This window comes from Triturus cristatus, chromosome 5_2, assembly GCF_964204655.1.
Source record: "Triturus cristatus chromosome 5_2, aTriCri1.1, whole genome shotgun sequence".
Lineage (NCBI taxonomy): Eukaryota > Metazoa > Chordata > Amphibia > Caudata > Salamandridae > Triturus > Triturus cristatus.
In genome coordinates this window covers 697,245,551-697,266,866 of record NC_140588.1, presented here as the reverse complement: position 1 = coordinate 697,266,866, position 21,316 = coordinate 697,245,551, and positions in this window count along the sequence as shown.

The following is a 21,316-nucleotide window of genomic DNA, read 5'->3' as shown; positions in this document are numbered from 1 at the left end:
GGTGGAAGGTGACTTAGTGGGATTGATCTCTTGAACTCACTGTACCGAAGATCGGCAAATGTGAGATAGTCAGTACTGGTTTGCCACAAATGCACAAGGTATTTTTCTACGTCTTTAAAGTCACATTTTTCATGTGTCTCAGCAACTTCGTTTGGAAACTTCACAGGTTCAGCAGTTAAAGCTCCAAGCTTTGTTCGGATTTTGCTCATAGTGTCATCACTCGTAAGAATATATGCCTTGATGAGAACACTGGACAGCTCTAAGTCAAGTTTCTGGCACAGAACATTAAGCAGGATTAAGTGTATTTTCTCGCCTGTTCCATAACGTATCCATAACTCTGACAATCCTTGACTAATGAACATTTCAATAAATCTAAGAAGCACAATAATAGCATCTGTGTCATTTGACAATACAATGACTCAAATGGAATAATTTCGAACAGCCCACTCAACGTATGGCACAACAAGAAGGTCAGCTTCCTTCAATTTGCTGTAAAGTTCATGAACAATATGGCCCGTACCTTTTGAATATATCTCTGCAGGCACGAAGGGCCAGATATATGACACTTTTTAGAGTTTGCAAATGGGGAATCAGTCCATTTGCGACATTAAATTGTGGTATGTACAAACACTATTTTGTGAGTCAGTAACCTATTACTGACTTGCAACATAGGGTTTAAGAGTTGCTCTTAGGAAGGGGCATGCCAAGGGCATCCCTTCCTAATAGCGATTTGCAGTGGTATGTAGGATTGTATTGCGACTGCAAATGCGGTCACAAAACAGTCGCAGATACCACCTAATTCGAGTAGGTTGTAAGCCAGTCACAAACCGGAAGAGGTCCCCAGGGGACCCGTTCCCCTTTGTGAATATATGTGAAAATATTTTTTAAGAGCAGGCAGTGGACCCACGGACCACTGCCTGCTCTTGTAAAATGAAAAGAAAACTTTTCATTTTTTTCTTTTAACGCATACCAATATTTCTTTAAGGAAAACAGGCTGCATTTTTTTTTAAAAAGTTGATTTATTAAAAAGCAGTCACAGACATGGTTGTCTGCTGTCCCCAGCAGGCCACCATCTCTCTGATATGTGAGATTCCTAAGGGGTCACAAATTGTGATCTACCTCATTAATGTTAAGGATCGGTCTCAGACAACATGTTATCGTCCAATTTCCCTGATATACTCAAGCGCCAAGATCTTAGGCTGTATCCTACTGTCCCACCTCAAAGATCAGGCCATCACAAAAAACATTTTGCCAGATGTGCAATTGGGGTTCAGACAGAGCATTGGGACAGCTGAGCAATGCCTGAATTTGTACCTAATTTGGGGAAAGTATGTGAAAGCCAAGATGGACTCTTTGCAACTTGCTTTTATTGATTTATGAGACCCTTCGACCTTGTTAATCTAAACTGTGGGAGATTATGAGAAAAATCAGGTTGAACAGGATTTACTGTTTTATAATGTGCCTCCATGAGGACCTTACAGTAAAGATCCACTACTGCCCCTAAGGCAAATATTATTAGATCAATCAGGGGTGTTGGGGAGGGGTGCAGTTTGGCCCCATTCCTTTTCCTGCTATACATAAATGGAATTTGTGAGGTTTTGATTAGGAACAGTAAAGATGACCCCTGTATGGGCCATACTTCTATCCCTATCTTGATATATGAGGATGATGCAGTTTTAATAGCCCAAACTGCAAATTGCCTCCAGCACCTTTTAGACTTGTTTTTAACATATATAAAGGACCTAAAGTTAATTTTTCAATGTCCTACATTTCTCCCTGTGTTAGCCCTGGTACCAAGTTAAAGTCTTTTAAGATGGGTGAGCCCGCCGTTAAAAATGTTAATTACCAGGAGATTTTGCTTAACCAGTCTCATAATATTGAGAGGCCAGATTTTTAGGAGAAATATTGAAGCCATCTTTAGATTCACCAGAAAGCTTCAAAATAAACCAATTGATGTAATGCTGGGTATATACAAGAGTAAGTGTATGTCAGCTGCGTTTATGTTGTTGGCCTTTGGGGCATAACAATGTGGAAATCTTACAACGCATAGACAATCAATTTATGTGTGGACTTTTATCAGTCCCGAGAAGTACTTCCTCTTTAATATGCCATGAAGAACTTGGCATGTCATTTTACAAAGATGTGCTAGGGCTAGCACCCCTATTACCCTGGACAAAAAGTTGGTCATCACAAGAAGCTGGACTAACAAGATCTTGCATCTCCGACTGACTGCTACTAGATGGGGTAGAACAAATACCATGGATTAAGCATGTGAAGGTTTCTTATGAGTATTTGGGCCCGTCTAATTTTTACAATTCTCCTTTCTTACTAGGCCCACATTTTAGCCCACGTGTTAAAAATTGTATTTTGAGCACCGCATAAACAACCGCTTAGATGGGGCCCAAAAGAGCCGAAGCATTGTAAATTATGCTCAAGTAAGAACAACCCCTGGCTTAGAGCCTTACTGGGGTTGGTACATATCCCCTACTCATTGTTTTCGGGCTTAGCCTTTTTAGACTAAGTACTCTGCATTTTGAATTTGCCTCTCCAGCAACAGGAACCTGGTCTCAACAAGTCCTACCCTCCAGCAGGTGCGATAATATCTCGATTCAAAGCATTAGCCACTTATTCTTGTTTTGTCACTTGTACCAGGAGCCAAGATGCAGGCATTAGGTTCACCTAGGTCTGTTGTGCAGTACTCAATTTTGTAAAATCAGCATTTCACATTAGGAGGGGTTATGAACCTTAAAGAGGTTGTTCTGTCTGAATTTGTTGCAGGCAACACTTTTAATCTCGTGACATGTTATGAATTGGACCGAATATTTTAAATATTTGTGGTCTGCTTTTTTTGTGTGCTATTGTTGCCTCTGAAGTTTAATCTTGACTTGACTTGACTAATGAGGTAGATCTTTAGCGACCCAATTAGGAATCGCAACCAGCGTCTGAGACACTGTTGTATATTCCATTTTGCAAATCGCAAATTGCGAGTCGCAAAAACGTCGTAATTTGCTACTCGCAAAATGGAATGGTCGTACATCTGGCCCCAACTCCTCATTGACAATCATCCACTTGCAAGAATTGGAAATTCAGTACTCACTGAAGCATTGTGGTAAATATTTCGTTACCGGTACTATTTTTTATGCGGTAAAGTCTATTAAAAATAACTCAGTAAAATGAGAGGCAGAATTCGTGGTATTAGAGGTTTAAAAAGGCTTTATTCCTATACAAAGGAACACAATTCGAATTGTTTGCGTTCTGTTCCATCACCACGAAAGTTCAGGAAGGAAGGGCATATATTATTGACAGGTAATCATTTTTATAGAAAAGGCATTACAGTAAAACAGATGCAGTAGGCGTATCAACTGATAAGAAAAATAAACTATGCATGCGTAACTAGAATAGGCGTAACTAGACAACATTATCATACATGATGTCATAAGTGGGTGTATCCATAAGAGAATCCTGCAATGTCAGCAGAAATATTTGGCAGAGATGCGTGCGCAGCCGCATGACGTGTGATTGACGTGCAACTAGAGGGAGAAAGGGACTTGACATTTAGCTCTACATGTGGAGACAAAAGTCTGGGGTTATGTCAACCTAATCCCAAATCATATCTAATATCCTATGTTTAAAGAACTGTGTTATCCAAAAAGAGAGGTCTCTTAGGATAGAATCTTATTCTATACTGACTATACTGACTAGTGCGTGTACAAGCGTCTAAGTGTCTACACTAAATGCGAGGGGGTAGGAATATTCCATGGTAACAGGGTTATGAATTACTTGCATGAGGACAGCGAGGCCTGGCCCCTTTGCACGGTAGCTGGAGGAATGTTTACCTAAACTGCTAGACAGGAATGCATCGGATGAGGGGCGGAGGAGATAATCTTGAAAGTGAAATACAGTTTTTTGGCAGGCTACGGGCTGGATCAGGCACCGTGAGCCGCGCAGGGAGTAAGACAAAGTTCATGGTCACAGATGCAGGCTCAGACTGGAGCTTTCAGAGGCAGAAGGCAGGAAAAGGCTTGATGACAGAATTCGGGCCTACTCGCCTGAATCTGTAAAACGTGGAAAGTGAACCACATAAAGTCGGTGGCCTTTCATACTTAGGAAAGGAATATCTGACCCATTCATAGTGGATCTGAAAGAGGACATGTTGACGGTGGACGCACATATATTTGCGTCTTCAAAACTGGAGCAGGAGGGAACATACATGTACGTGTAGCATGTACATGGAGCCGTTGGGGTCTACGATAGGGGACATAACTGATCACAAAATTCATATTTCCTCATTCCCTCCTTGTCCCCTTCGGACCCTTAGGAGATATCGATCTTCATCAATCCATCGATCTGTTCATATAGCATCATTTGTTCTTCTTTCTTCTTCCGGGATCTCGAACGAAAACTTGGATGTGGGATACACGAGGTGGCACACAGACCACAAATCGCTGGCCCACATTGTAAACATAAGCAGCAACTGAATAGTATGAGAAAGCCAATACCTAGGAAGGAGAGCATTCTCCATCCCCAGGCTGATAACACGCCCCAGAACCAACCGGACCAAGTCCAGGTGCCTGGACTCTGGTGTATCTGGCTTACAATCTTATGAAGGCGGGTTATAGCTTTATATACTGACGGCGAATTTTCTGGTATGAAAATGCAACAACTTGATCCGATGACCCTACAAGCTCCGCCCCTATCAGCTAGGATGACGTCAAGGACAAGACGATTTTGAAGCACAACAATCCGCATAGCAGACTGCTCTTCTGTTAAATTGCCTAAGGCGGAAATAGTTTCGTTCACTACTGCTTCAAGGGTTCTGGTTAATCTACGTATCAGCTTACTATTAGTGACTGTACCTATATAGGGAAAGAAACCTTTATTGAAATCTGTGTATTTTTCCCATGCTGTTTCAGTGTAATCAACAATTGGGAGATCTGCTGTCTATTGTGTACTAAATGGGTATTTCTGTGATAATCAGGAGGAGCTAGGAAAACAGGTGGTAGGAGGAATGCTATGTAACAGGTACCATCCCAATCTAAAGGTAGGCGTATATATGCGGTCTGGCCACATATAAAGTAGGAATGACGAGAAGCTCTAAATGTAGACTTGCCTTGATCACTGAATTTTATTACAGTGGTGCATTTACTATGGCCCATGTGTATGGAGCCATTCTTTCTTATACATAGTTCCCCTTTTACTGGGAATACTGACATGGCGGGCAAGATTGGTGTAGCTTCAGATTCAACGTTCAGGATCATGAGGTTAAGCGTAAAATTACCTAATCCATATACTTCATTTTCTAGATCAGTTCCTGTTCTTTTGGGAAGTCCCTCCTTGTTAGGGTAGCAGACTTTAAGCAAAACTAAGTTCAGGTTTCCCCATACCCAGTTGTCTTGATAAACTGCGGAATTCGAATCTAGGGAATTGATCAAACTAAACCATGCTCCACAGGAGCCATTGTGTGTGAACGGATAGGGAAAGAGGGGCAAAACTCCCTTATAGTTCTGATAGGGAGGGAGTCGGCCACATATCCAACAATTTGTGGCATTGCTGGTTTGATGAGAATGATGTAGCATACTAATGAAAGTGTTAGTGCGCAGCGCAAATCTATAGGACAATTCATGTGGAGGTAATTCACTAAAAGAATGTTCTGCAGTTATATTATAAGCATGCTTAGGAATAGGGTAATACATGTGCAATAGGATGCTGACAATGATGATCAGAAGACTTAGAAAAAACAAAATTAATAATGTTACTGTACAATGACTACGAAATGATTTACAATACGCATGCTTTTTGAGCAGCATTTGATTATTTCTTTCTCTATTCCGGTCCAGAGGATACATGTCAGAGACAAATTCAACCGATTCACCTTGGAGAGGACTTAAACAATCAAATTGTCTGACTTACTGGACCTCAATTTTAGTTTATACAGTTCTTGTTTCGTAGATTCAGCCAAAGGGAGCTTTGAGTCTGTTTGTGAGGGAATACAGGGTTGAGTCTCTACGCTGGATGGTAGTCCATAAAATTTCTTGATATGACTCGAGTGCAACCACCCTTTTCTTCCCTCGATTTTCACAGCTGTCCTTGTGGTAAGTAAAACCAACTTCGGTGACTTCCACCTAGGATCCAGTTGGGTCTTGCGGTCGAAATTCCTGACTAAAACCAGATCCCCAGGAACCACGTCATGGGGTTTCACCTCAGTATTGTCGGGAAAAGCTGCGGATACCTGTGAACGACAAGATTGTAGTGCAGACATCAAGGAAGCCAGGTAATCTGTCAGCATATTACAGTCAACGTCAGTTATTTTACGAGGTATAGGCGTCCCCCACATATTTGGTGGTCTACCGAAGATCACCTCATACGGGGATAGCCCTGTTCGAGAATGTGCTACCATTCTCATGTAAAAGAGCGCAACTGGTAAGGCTACTATCCAATCGACTCCTTTCTCTCTACATATTTTGGACAATCTAATTTTCAGAGTTTGATTATGGCGTTCCACGAGACCTGCCGCCTCGGGATGTCGGACACAGTGAAATCTCCATTGGTATCCTAATAGAAGGGAAACGTGTTTCATTAGTTCGGATGAGAACGGCTGGCCGTTATCTGAGTAGACAACACGTGGTAAACCGTACCGTGGGAAGAATTCTCGAACTAACTGTTTGGCAGTAGTCGGGGCAGTGTAATCTGAAACCGGGTATGCCTCTGTCCAACGGGAAAGAGCACAGACAACTACGAGAACATATTTGAATCCTCGACATCGTTCCATCTGGATATAATCCATCTGGAGGACTTCAAAAGGGTGATCGGGAGTTTGGAATCCACCCTGCTCTACGGGGATGCTTTTACCTGGATTAAACTGACAACATATCATACAGGTACGAACTTTTTGTTTCGCTGCGGCTCGCAAGTGTTTGTTGAACCAAATGTGTTGAATGCTGTCTAGCATAGCTTTTTCTCCTAGGTGCGCTGGACTATGTACAGTGTTAATGATGACTTGGACCATTGAGTCGGGAAGAAACCATATAGATTTTTCCTTCGTCATCCATCCTTGATCTGTTTGGATCCCTCCTAATTCAGTCCATTTCTTTATTTCTTCTGGTGTAGCATGTGTCTGTATGTCAATTACATCAAGGGCGGGATCCTTAACTGTCATGCAATGTGTTGGTGTCAGGACTATTGTCTTTGTCATGTCAGTTGTGTGAGTCTGATTCTGAGCAGTCTGTTTAGCTGTTCTGTCAGCTAGGTCATTACCCTGAGAAATAATATCGGTGACTTTTGTGTGGGCTTTGCATTTCATAATTGATATTGCAGTAGGTAGATGAATCGCGTCTAATAGGGCTTGAATGAGGGGTCCGTGTTGGATGTGGGCACCGTGAGAAGTTAAATAACCTCTCTCTCGCCACAGTACGCCGAAGTCATGGACGACTCCGAATGCATAACGTGAATCTGTGTATATGTTGACTTTTTTATTTGTGGCTTGAATACAGGCTTGTGTCAGAGCGATGAGCTCTGCTGCTTGAGCTGACAAAGTGTTAATACAATTTGTTTCAATGACTTCAGTGTCTGTTGTGACTGCGTAAGCGGCCACTAACTCTCCTGTACTTGTTCTCATACATGACCCATCTACATATAATGTCAAGTCTGGATCTGTCAAAGGGATATCTGTCAAGTCTTGTCTGGGTTTCGTCGTGATAGTAATGACTTCGACACAATCATGTGCCAATGGATCTGTTCCGCCTACTGGTAACAGTGTGGCAGGATTTAACGTATTACAACGTCTGATTTCTATGTGTGGCTGAAACAATGTTAATTCGTAACCGGTGAGTCTTGCTATAGTCAAGTGTTGTGTTTGTGTGCGGTTCAAGAGAACCTCTACTGCATGTGGTACTTGTACTGTCAATTGATGTCCTAACACTATGGCATCGCTTTGTCGGATTGCTAAAGCTGTTGCTGCCACTGATTTTAGGCACGCTGGAAGTGCCTGCGCTACTGGATCTAATGTACTAGAGAAATAAGCACATGGTTTGTGTGATCCTGCTTGTTCCTGAGGGAGTACTGACAAAGCAGTACCTTCGCGTTCTGTAACAAAGAGTGTAAACTGTTTACTGTAACATGGTGTTGCTAGGACAGGTGCTTGACATAAAGCTTTCTTTAAGCTTTCAAAGGCATGTGTATGTTCTGGAGTCCAAGGGAGGACAGTCGATGTGGCTGCCTCCTGTGTTGTCAACTGGATGAGTGGTTTTGCTAGGAATGCATATTGAGGGATCCACTGCCTACAGTATGAAGTGAGGCCTATGAAAGCCCGCACCTCCTTTTGTGTCTTGGGTGGTGGCATGTTAGCAATTAACTGGATGCGATCGGGTGTAAGCTGCCTTCCCTCCTTGGACAGCGAGTGCCCAAGATAAACAACTCGCTGGACACAGAATTGCAGCTTGGAAGGGGACACCTTGTGCCCCTTGTTAGCCAGAAATTTCAAAACCGTCAGTGACGCTGTTTCACATTCATGTTCGCTTCGGGCGGTGATCAGCAGATCATCAACATATTGAAGCAAGGCAGTGTTAACTGGCATGTGGATACTGTCAAGTTCTCGTTTCAGTGCTTGGCTATAGATGCTGGGGCTTTCTGTAAATCCTTGAGGTGCGCGTGTGAATTTAAAACTTCATCCATTTAAACTAAAACCGAATAAGTATTGACTTTCTGGATCAATTGGGACACTAAAGAAAGCATTCTTGAGATCAATTACAGTGAAAAACGTTGCTTCTGAGTCAATAGCTGTGAGTAATGAGGAGATATCTGGGACCACAGGGTATTGTGGTACAATACATTTATTTAATTTGCGCAGATCAATAACCAATCGATATACTGGCGGAGCTTTTGGATCCGTTCTTTTAAGAATCGGAATTATCGGGGAATTACATACATTGGAGTCAGTTTCGACAACCACTCCTTGGGCAATAAGCTCGTCAATGATTTGCAGTAAAGCCACTACAGCATCTGGTGGTAACTTGTATTGTTGCATTCGTGGTAGTACCACTCCTGCCTTTAGTGTGACTCGATATGGTGTAATGTTCATGCAACCAACATCAGTGGGGCCTTGTGCCCATAAATGTGTAGGTAAATTCTGCAGTCGGTGATCCATGTCTCTGGATACGTAGTGACCTTTAAAGTCACGTAAAAATAGTCGCACTCCTTCCGGAGAACAACATATTATGGCTCCTAGAGCTTTCAATGTTTTTATACCTAACAAGTTTTCTGGACATGATTTAGTAAGCAATAAATCTGTAGTACGTGTTAATGGACCGACTGTAAGTGGAAGAGGTTGTGTTACGTCATTAATTATAGGTTTTCCTGAAAATCCAAGGGAAATATTTTGTGAGCCTGAGAGGGGTGCCCCTGGAACTTCACTGCGTCTTATAGTTGTTCTGCTTGCCCCTGTATCAAGTAAAAACTTTCTGTCTTCCCCTAATAGTTCACTATGTACATAAGGTCCCTCTTGGTCTACAGGAACCTCTATAAGGGGTAAGCCAACTTCCCTCTCTAGGCTATCTCATGAGTATCGTTGATAATCGGGATAATCTGTTTGTGCATACTGATACATTTGTTGTGTTGTTGCTTGAGTTGCAGCGACAGGCTGCGCTTGTGGTGGTGCTACGATCTGTTGTGGAGCTGCCTGTTGCGGAGCTAGTTGTTGCGGAGCTAACCTAGGTTGTGCCTGCTGAGGCATTAGTTGTTGATTCTGATCCTGTCTAGGTGGACGTGGTCTCTCATGTGTTCTACCTGTGGCAATATTATGTTTCAGGACTGGACAATCGTGTATATAATGACCTGGTTGTTTACAATAGTTGCATGTCCCTTTCGCAGGACCTGCGGAATCACCCTTTTGATGACTATCGGCTGGAACTGACTGTGCAACAAGCATTTTCATTTTTGTATCTTTCATACGTCTTTGTTCGTGTTCTTGTTCTTCTCTAATTCTATTGTGGTGATATTGTAACCCCTGCAGCATCTGTGATGGGGTATTACCTTGCCAGGTACTTTCGAATTTCAATACTCTATTCTTGACTTGTAGCAGAGAATTTTCAACTAATTTTGTCACAAACAGATGTGGATATGACTCACTACTGGCTTTTATACCACTATTTATACTAAAACATTTTTCAAATCTGGAATAGAAATCACTAGTGTCTTCATCTGGTTTTTGTTTACAGGCTGAGATTGCACCCCAGTCTTCCTTTTTCGTAGTTAATAAACGTGGCAGTACCTGTATTAGTAATCCTGCTAATGCTGTAGTCTTATCACCAAGCCCTGCTCCTGCAGCTCGGGCCTTTTCTTCGTTTTCTAATGCTGTCCAATCTATCTTTTGGTCTCCCACCTCCCATTCCTTTTCTTTGAGTTTCTCATAAACACCGGCGGGTAATAGGACTTTTAATATTTTCATAATATCGGGGTAGGTATACTCTCCCATGAGTAACATGTCTTTTATCTCACGGTGGAAACCTGCTGGGTCCTTGTCATGGCTGGGTACTACTTTCTTCATTTCTAATAATTCCAGTTTAGTTATAGGCGTGTACACAAACACGCGTGTAAAATTATCACCGGCACCTCTTATTGGGTGCACTTCGCGTAACGGATTCTGTCTATCTATGTGATACATTTTTCTTCCCATAATGGGAACTGGAACGTGTTCTGGGCATACGAAATTTAAATATTGGTTTCGGGATTCTAGAATTTCCTTAATCAAATCAGTACCTGACCCTCTCCATATATTCGTGAGTAGTTCTGTCAATATGTCAGGTAAGGGTCCTGGATCGGAGTGTTGGGTTTTATATAATATAAGGAGGTGTTGAATCATGTATATACTAGCTAAACGCTGTTCATATGGGTCTAGATTCAGAAACGTGTGTGCAAGTACATCGTCATTGTATTCGCCGGGACTGTCAGCCCATTGTACTGCTGACCTGGCTAATTCTTGTTCGTCCATGGAATCAAGCACGTGGTATCCCCTTCGATCTCGGAGTAATTTATCAGCGGCTTGGAATAAATGTTCAGGGGATTTTGTATTTAGCATAGGGTTTGGAAGATGTCTATTACATTCTGGACGTATTGGACGTATTGGGTCGTTAAAACCTCTGGTATTATTATGGGATCTTCCTCTACCTACATAAGCTATTGTATCTACTTGGTCTGATTCTTGCTCCTCCTCCTCTCTGTTTAGGTCAGTGGGGTCTACCTCTAATCTTTCTTCGTGTATTCTTTCTACTTCTTTGCGGATCTTTCGGTACATAGCTACTATACATAACAGTTTATCATGTCTCCCTTCTGATATATTCTTACCCCAAGTGACAAGTTTTTGCATTTCTTCCGTATTTACCCCAGGCCGGTCTTGATTTCTGATTACACAGTTTATGAGGAAACGTAACAGTTGTCCCTGTACCTCCGCTTTCTGGTACTCCATGGCTCTGCTAATACTTTCAGGACTTCGTCCTGACTGGACAAAGTGATATATATTTTCTAAATGTGTAGCCATTCCTGGTAGCTTCGTTAAATATATTGCAGCTCGTCGAATACGTAATGACGACAGCAGCATTTCGTCCCGTTTACCGGGCACAGGATCATATCTACAATCTACTAGAAGTTCCTTGAGCATGTCGGGGGTTGCTAGTTTGGGCGTACGTTGGTGTGCTACTTCTCTAAGGGAAAACTTATCTCCTCTGGGTGGCGTAGAAAAAATGTCTGTCGTACCTCCTATAGCACCGTCTGGGGTGCTGGACATGAAAGGATTTGTTGAAGGTGAGACAGCAACCGTCGTTGCGGGAAAAGCGGTAGAAACAGATGTGCTTGTCGGAATGTGTGCCAGAGCTGGTTGTTGTGGAGGTACAGACGGAGAATCTTGGCGATGCACATCATCGGCAAGCGGTCTATGTGGTGCGGTATTTGCATACTCGGGAGCTGCGTCATCTAAATAGGAGGAAAGGAAAACATCTTCTGCGGTTCTAGGATGCCCCTTGGGATGTGCTTTTATCGGAAACAATGGAGGTGGCAAGTCTTTTGGTATTTCCGGAGTAGCCTTAGGTAACCCTTCGGCCAGAAGTGGATACATACCATTCATAAGAGCGTTTCTTTGTCTGTCTACTTGTTCTGATTTTACTCGGGTACCTTCCTCAAGTAATAGATTTTCTCGGGTTTTATTCGAATTCTCCCTACCTTTCTCTTCCTGTCTGAGTGCTTTTTCCGTGCGTCTATATGATTCTTTACGCCATAATTCAATGGCATCTTTCTGCGACTGTCTGGCTTTCTTTTTCCATAATTCTTCTTCTACTCTCATGATGCAATCTGCATCCCAGGTCCCCGCTGCGGGCCATCTCTGACTCTCTGGTAATTCTTTGGTGTAGTCCACCCATAAATCAAGAAATAATACGGCATCTAGGCCATGCTTATGATACATAAAGTACCCTGGAGTGTCCCTAGGTGGGATGGGAACGGCTTCTTCGAGTACACCTTTTCTAGTTTTGATCTGTCTTAGTTTTGAAAAGAGCGGCATTTTTAGACCTTATTACTAGAACACACTTTACAAAAACACAATAATGAACAGTCATTCACACCACAGTATATAGAACGTATTTAAAACATTTAACACTTAACAGTTTTACGAACAATGATAACTAATAGAAAACTAGTTACTGACATTATACTGACACTAGATAATACTTATTTATATTTATTTATATGCACAACATACTATATATACTGCTAAACAGTACAGATACACTGCTAAAACAGTGCAGACCGGATTTGTGTACCCAAACCCGTCTTGACCGGCACAGACTATGTGCACGTTAAATGCCTCCCCGGTAATGGTACTCACCGGGTAGCTCGGAACGGAAGGCCTCGGAACGGAACTGAAACTGGACTGGACTCGGAACTTCGGAACCTGGCGGGTCTCTGTATACCTCGGATCTTGCTCTCTCAGCTAGGCTCTGGTCGGGATACTTCGCACTTCTCACCGCCTCGTCTGGGTGTTGATCGCAGCCTCAGTCGTCCCCGTTTGGCCGGAGGGAGATACAGGAAATCCTGCGGGTACGCGTTTTTGTCCGTTCAGCTGTGGCAGGAGACCGGGCCTGCAACGCACCGCCGGCGCGTGAGATGAGAAAGTGTCCCTGTTCGGGCGCCAATTTATGTGGTAAATATTTCGTTACCGGTACTATTTTTTATGCGGTAAAGTCTATTAAAAATAACTCAGTAAAATGAGAGGCAGAATTCGTGGTATTAGAGGTTTAAAAAGGCTTTATTCCTATACAAAGGAACACAATTCGAATTGTTTGCGTTCTGTTCCATCACCACGAAAGTTCAGGAAGGAAGGGCATATATTATTGACAGGTAATCATTTTTATAGAAAAGGCATTACAGTAAAACAGATGCAGTAGGCGTATCAACTGATAAGAAAAATAAACTATGCATGCGTAACTAGAATAGGCATAACTAGACAACATTATCATACATGATGTCATAAGTGGGTGTATCCATAAGAGAATCCTGCAATGTCAGCAGAAATATTTGGCAGAGATGCGTGCGCAGCCGCATGACGTGTGATTGACGTGCAACTAGAGGGAGAAAGGGACTTGACATTTAGCTCTACATGTGGAGACAAAAGTCTGGGGTTATGTCAACCTAATCCCAAATCATATCTAATATCCTATGTTTAAAGAACTGTGTTATCCAAAAAGAGAGGTCTCTTAGGATAGAATCTTATTCTATACTGACTATACTGACTAGTGCGTGTACAAGCGTCTAAGTGTCTACACTAAATGCGAGGGGGTAGGAATATTCCATGGTAACAGGGTTATGAATTACTTGCATGAGGACAGCGAGGCCTGGCCCCTTTGCACGGTAGCTGGAGGAATGTTTACCTAAACTGCTAGACAGGAATGCATCGGATGAGGGGCGGAGGAGATAATCTTGAAGGTGAAATACAGTTTTTTGGCAGGCTACGGGCTGGATCAGGCACCGTGAGCCGCGCAGGGAGTAAGACAAAGTTCATGGTCACAGATGCAGGCTCAGACTGGAGCTTTCAGAGGCAGAAGGCAGGAAAAGGCTTGATGACAGAATTCGGGCCTACTCGCCTGAATCTGTAAAATGTGGAAAGTGAACCACATAAAGTCGGTGGCCTTTCATACTTAGGAAAGGAATATCTGACCCATTCATAGTGGATCTGAAAGAGGACATGTTGACGGTGGACGCACATATATTTGCGTCTTCAAAACTGGAGCAGGAGGGAACATACATGTACGTGTAGCATGTACATGGAGCCGTTGGGGTCTACGATAGGGGACATAACTGATCACAAAATTCATATTTCCTCAGCATCAGCAATGTTTTGGTGAGTCAACATCTCCAAGTTCATCTTGCTCGATGCTGATTGTCATGACCAGACCAGGGGCACTAGGACCCTGGGGCAAAGGACAGAGGCCAGAGGACACTTGGACACCAGGTCCGGTGAGGGGAGGGGACAAAGGGAACAAGGGACAGTCGAGGACACGAGGGGACTGAGGAGGACGTGGGAACAAGAGCGCCGTACAGGCAAACAATAAAGAAGCATCACACACCATACCTGACTCCTGTGCTATGTAGAACACGACAACTGGCGATCGAAGGTGGGATGCATGAAGGACAGGAAGACGCCGAAGATTGAAAGCAGCTGCAACGAACCAGGAGCCCACCCTGGTCCGCTAGACGACTGGAGAGGAACAGCGACGATCCGCGATCATCGCGGCGATTCCCCCGAAATGAAAAGCCAGGAGCCCACCCTGGTCTGAGGGAGTAAAGCTGAAGCGACGCGGGAGCCCACCCCGGCCGCGGAAGAAGTGCAGAGCGGTAAGGGCGCAAGCAGCAAGATAGTAGAAATAAATTAAGCGCACCGCCTGTAAAGCGAAGAGCGTGAAGCACCGAAGCGTGCAGGAATAGAACTGAAACTGAATGGGAAAGCGAGAGGGATTCAAATAAACTCTCGCGAGACTACGGTGGCCATCTTAAAGTCAGGCAAAACGGGCCAATAGGAAGAAAAGAACAGCGGGCAGCCATTTTTAAGTCAGGCAGCGCCCCGATTGGAGAAAAAGTACCACGAGATCACCGGTGGCCATTTTGAGGTCAGGCAAAACAGACCAATAAGAAGACTGAACAGCGCGGCGGCCATTTTGAGGTCAGGCAAAGGAAAAAGTGCCAATTAGAACACCAAAAGGAGAAAACAAGCACTGACAAAGACAAACAAAAGGGCCAGAAGTGAAAAAAAGAAGAAAAAACAAGCATTGGCAAATACAATAAATAAATAAATAAATAAATAAAGAGGGCCAGAAGTGACAAAAAAAAGCATTGACAAAGACAAATAAAGAAACACCAGAAGTAGAAAAGAAGCTTTGGAAAAGGTAAATAAAGAGGCAGCGATAAAAGAGAAGGATGGCAGAAAGACAAAGTGCGCAATATCGTAGACCATTACCATTTAACCTATCAGAGCCACAAGCAGGAATACGGTGGGAGAAATGGATCAGGCGTTTTGAAAGGTACACGGAAGCGACCGATGTGACAGCAGAGAAGCAACTAGGCCTATTCCTAAACCTAGTAGGGGATGAGGTTGAAGACCTACTAGTGACACTGCCAAAAGAAGAGACTACCACCTACGACAAACTAAAGGCGTGCCTGACAAATAAATTTGACCCGCAAAGAGATGTCGATTTTGAGCGATACACCTTCACGATTGCTTTCCAACAACAAGATGAAACGCTGGATGATTTCGAAACGAGACTGCGAAAGCTCGGAACACACTGTGAGTTTGACAAATTCAATAACGAACAAGCCATCAGACTGCGCATCATTGAGGGCTGCCGTGACACGGAATTTCGCGCAAGAATTCTAAAGGAACCAACGTCGCTAGAAAACATCCTATCACTAGCAAGAGCAGAAGCAAGAGCGACAGCAGCACAAGCAAAGGAAATGGAACGAGGAAAGGAACGATCAGTGGACCAAGTGCACCGAATGACAAACAATAACCGCACAAGTGGATGGAAAAAAGACAGAAACGACCAGACAGTGAAGAGACGACCAGAAGGAACGTGCTACAGGTGCGGACTTGAATTTCCACATCGAGGTCCGTGCCCGGCGTTTGGTCAGACATGTCGGAAATGCAATGGGAGAAATCACTATGCCAGTGTGTGTCAAGGAATGCAATTCAGGAACGATAGAGGAAGAACAGGAAGACCACGAGCATCAGCAAGCAGACATGTCCAACACGTTGAAACAGGAATAAGGAGCTCCTCAATAGAATCTGAAGAAGAAGAAGAAAGAGAAGCGGCACCGACGGGACGACTATATCTCATGTCGGATGTCACTACCGAACATGCTGAGGAGGGTGAAAGTGGAGAAAGCATATGTCTGGTAGACAAAAGCAAGATGAAAAGGACAGAATCGGTGACAATAGGTGTAGGGTCACACAAAGCAAAGTTTGTCCTAGACAGTAGCGCAACATGTAACATCATGTGTGTGTCGGAATACGAAAAAATGAAAATAAAGCCAAGCTTGAGGCCATCCCGAGTTGAAGTATTCACCTGGGGGTCCCGGACGCCAGTAACAAACATGGGGAAGTTTACAGAAGAACTGACATACAAAGACAAAAAGACGATGGAAGAAATGCATGTGTTAAAGGGCGACATCCCAGCGCCATGCCTATTGAGCAACATCACGGCTCAGATGATGGGTCTTTTTGAAATGACTTACAATGTATCAGATAAGGGAAGCATCCTGAATGAATACCCCAAACTACTGCAAGGACTAGGGAAGCTAAAGGGGCGGCAAATAACACTACACATTGATGAAACAGTAAGACCAGTAGCGCAACATCATCGGAGGGTACCAATACACCTGCAGCCGCAGGTAGAAGAGGAATTGGATGCATTACTGAAGCAAGACATCATAGAACCAGCAGAAGGACCAACGCCGTGGGTGTCACTGATCGTGGCCGTACCAAAGAAAGATACGTCAAAAATAAGAATCTGTGTTGACATGAGGATACCAAACAAAGCAATTGAACGCGAGAGGCATCCCGGACCGCACCTTGATGATATGATCAGCTGTCTAACAGGCATGAGGAGATTCTCTAAACTAGACCTGCGCAAGGGATACCACCAGCTAGAACTAGATCCTCACTCTCGATACATCACGACGTTTTCCACACACTTAGGCCTGTTCAGATACAAACGTTTGAGCTTTGGTGTATCGTCGGCTGCGGAAATATTTCAAGAGACAATACGACAAGTAATACGGCCGGTAAAAAACAGCCTGAATTACAGCGATGACATCCTGGTGTTTGGAAAGTCAAACGAGGAGCACGACAAAGTGCTAAGAGAGGTAAACTCTCACTTAGAGCAGGCGGGTCTGACACTAAATAAAGAGAAATGTGAGCTGGAGCGAGACGAACTAGTATTCTTTGGCCACATCTTCTCCAAGAAAGGAATGCGGCAGGATCGCGACAAGGTAAAAACGCTGGAAAGAGCACAACAACCAAGCGATGTGGCAGAAGTGAGGTAATTTCTTGGCCTGGCCAGCTACTGTACAAGGTACATTCAAGACTTCGCTACTGTAAGTGCACCGCTGAGGGAATTAACAAAACAAGGACAAAGTTTCGCATGGACTGAAAAATGCAGCAAAGCATTTGAGGAGATAAGAAACGCCGTAACAGCAGTAGATCACCTAGCATATTTTGATCTGAGGCTGTGCACTGAACTGACAGTAGATGCTAGCCCAGTGGGGCTAGGGGCAATACTGGCGCAACATCAACCAGGAAAAGACTCCCCAAGACATGTAGTAGCCTATGGAAGCAAAAGCCTATCAGTTGTCGAAAAAGGATACTCCCAGACAGAAAAAGAGAGCTTGGCGGTAGTATGGGCATGTGAACACTACCACATGTTCATTTACGGAAAACCTTTCACAATAATAACAGATCACCAAGCACTGATAACAATATACGGAAATCCGAATGCAAAAATACCACCCAGGATAGAGAGGTGGGGGATACGGCTAATGGACTACAACTTCAAAATAATACACAAACCAGGGAAGGAACACAATCCGGCTGATTATGTGTCAAGGCACCCCCTGCCACAAGCATCTCAAGTAACAACCATGGCGGAGGAATACCTAAACTTCGCACTCAAACACAACACACCGGCAACAATATCAATGGAAGAACTGGAACAGGAGACAAGGAAAGACCTCACCATGCAAGCAATAATGAAAGTGACGAAACAGCAAAGGTGGAGGCACGTCAACAACAACAACAGCTGGGAAGAAGGAGTGAGAAAAGAAGAACTGCTTGCATTCAAAAAGATCAGCGAAGAACTCTCAGAAAGCGAAAATGGAGTATTGATGAGAGGCACTCGAATTGTAATACCCCGAACTCTGAGGAGAAAGACAGTAGAAATAGCACATGAGTCACATCGAGGGATTGTGGCAACAAAAAAAATGCTACGAGAAAAAGTGTGGTTCCCGGGACTGGACAACATGGTGGAAGATACCGTGATGCACTGCCACATCTGCCAAGTAACAGGGCCCCCATCAAAGCCGGAGCCACTGCAAATGTCCAAACTACCAAAGGCAGTGTGGACAGAACTGGCGGCTGACTTCTATGGACCTCTGGAGACAGGAAACTACTTGCTGGTAATAATAGATGAATTCTCCAGATTCCCAATAGTGAGGCAGGTAACGTCAACGTCAGCAAACGCAACACTGCTAGTCCTGGATGACGTATTCGCAGCATGGGGCTCACCACAGACACTGAAGACGGACAATGGGCCCCCATTTTCAGGCGAGGAATTCAAAAGGTTCATGGAATACCTTGGGATCAATCATCGACGATTAACTCCCCTATGGCCACAAGCAAATGGGATGGTAGAACGGTTCATGGGGACAATAAAAAAGGCAATACAAAGAGCAAAGTTGACTCAGATCTCAATAGGACAAGCTCTGTGCCAGGTTCTAAGAGACTATCGAAACACCCCTCACAGCTCCACAGGAAGGTGCCCCGCAGAACTGGTGTTTGGGCGATCGAGCAGGACGAGGTTGCCACAAGTGAAAGAAGAGGAAAGCATAGAGCGACAAGACATAGCAACGAGAGACACCGAGGCGAAAGAAAAGATGAAGGCATATGCTGATCGGAGAAGACACGCGGAAAGCTCAAAGATAGAAGAAGGGGACACCATGGTAGTACGGCAGAAACAAGTGCGAAAATCAGACCGTGTTTTCTCAAGGGACCCACTGACAGTGACAGGAGTGAAAGGGCCAATGATAACGGCTTCAGCAGGGCCATACCCCATTACTCGCAACAGCTCGCACTTCAGAGAATTGAAATCAAAAGAAGAGGAGCTGGCAATACATGGGCTGAAGGAAGAGACACACGAGGAGACAGCTCCAGCAGATATCAGAACGCAACGATCAAGAAGAGAATGCAAGAAAACAAAAAGACTAATTGAAGAAATGTGAGGAGACAGAAGTCTGCAGAAACTATCTCTCTCTCTCTCTCTCTCTCTCTCTCTCTCTCTCTCTCTCTCTCTCTAACTACAAAAAAAAAAAAATATATTGTGTTTGCAACAAGGGGGGAGATGTCATGACCAGACCAGGGGCACTAAGACCCTGGGGCAAAGGGCAGAGGCCAGAGGACACTGGACACCAGGTCCGGTGAGGGGAGGGGACAAAGGGAACAAGGGACAGTCGAGGAAACGAGGGGACTGAGGAGGACGTGGGAACAAGAGCGCCGTACAGGCAAACAATAAAGAAGCATCACACACCATACCTGACTCCTGTGCTATGTAGAACACGACACTGATGACCAGAATTTATCAAGTTGAACAGGTCTAGGTGTCGAATTTTTGATGCAAGCAAGTTAAATTGTTAATGCACCAGAATGTCCTTGTTTCTTTTGGTACATCCATCTCTCTATGCCCTTGCAAAAGTTGTTTTTTGTAACCTGTTTTGTAGTAGCTGGCTGGATGATACTTTTACTATGAAAATAGAAAAGTGGATGTTTAGCTTTAATGATTATGTCAAACAGCGTTTTCTCTTTCAAGGCAAATATCTCCTGCATACAGTTTTGTTCAATGTTTCAGGACATCTAGTAGACGTGTCTTTATGTCGTTATCCACATATTGCTTGATCACGCAGTTGTGTAGGCGCACAGGCTCAGTCATTTTAAAGGGGTTTCCTTGTTGCTGCATGAAATTAAGAAGGCGGTCAACATGTTTATTAAAACATTTCACTCTCTTTCCCACAAGTTCATGATAAGGAACAGGTTCACGGTGGTCCATTAATTTTGAATTTGTCATCTCTTTGAAAACATTGCAAAAAGAAAGGGCTTCATGGTAAACTAGCTGCCACTGAGCAACATATTCAATTTTACATGTCTGGCCAACAATTCCCTTAGAGCTTTTCTGTGATCTCTGGATCATCTGTTCAAGTTTCATATGTGGAGCCGCAGAATTGAACCTTCCCTCTCTGTCTTCCACCACAAGATGTCTTTGGATGAATTTTCTGTAAAGGTATGGTTTTTCAACCTCTAGCTTCTTTACCATTGAAATGTAGCCGGAGCCCCATTTAGGTCAAAAGGCATTACCTTAAAATTAAACAACCCCCAGGGAGTCAGTAGTGGTTATGTACAAGGACTCTCCTAACCACTCAATCAACTCATCAATACATGCTAAGGAATAATTGTCAACTTTGGAAATTTGATTGACTGCTCTAAAATAAATTTAAATCTTATAGATCTATCTGGTTTAGGGACCAAAAAGATAGGGGACCATCTTGGGTGAACAGGCAAAAAGCAGCTCACAACCCTTGGAGTAAGTGTGACTACAGGGATGTGCCCCACCAGCCGGTATACGGTGTGATTATACACAGGGGAGGCCACCAATAGGGGCCACTCCAGCCAAAGGACAGAGAAGTATGCCTGCCCTACATTCCAATGTATGTCGTTTATTTTATCACAAAGTATGGTTGAGTGACTCAAAAAAGCAGATAGGACAGCAAAAATACTGCAGGAGACAGTAGTTCTGCTGAAAGCCTTGGACCTATATTTGGCAGTATAGAAGGGCTGAAACATGTCAACACGCAGTAGGGTACAAGGATGGTGACCCTTCCCTAAGATAATACCTGACCAATAGCTTTTTTTAGTTCTACCAGTGGCACCCAAAAATAAAAGGAAACCTGGGTGACAACTAGGCATTTTTAACATTTGTATGGTCCCTGATAGATTAGGAGCAATATCCAAAGTGCTCAA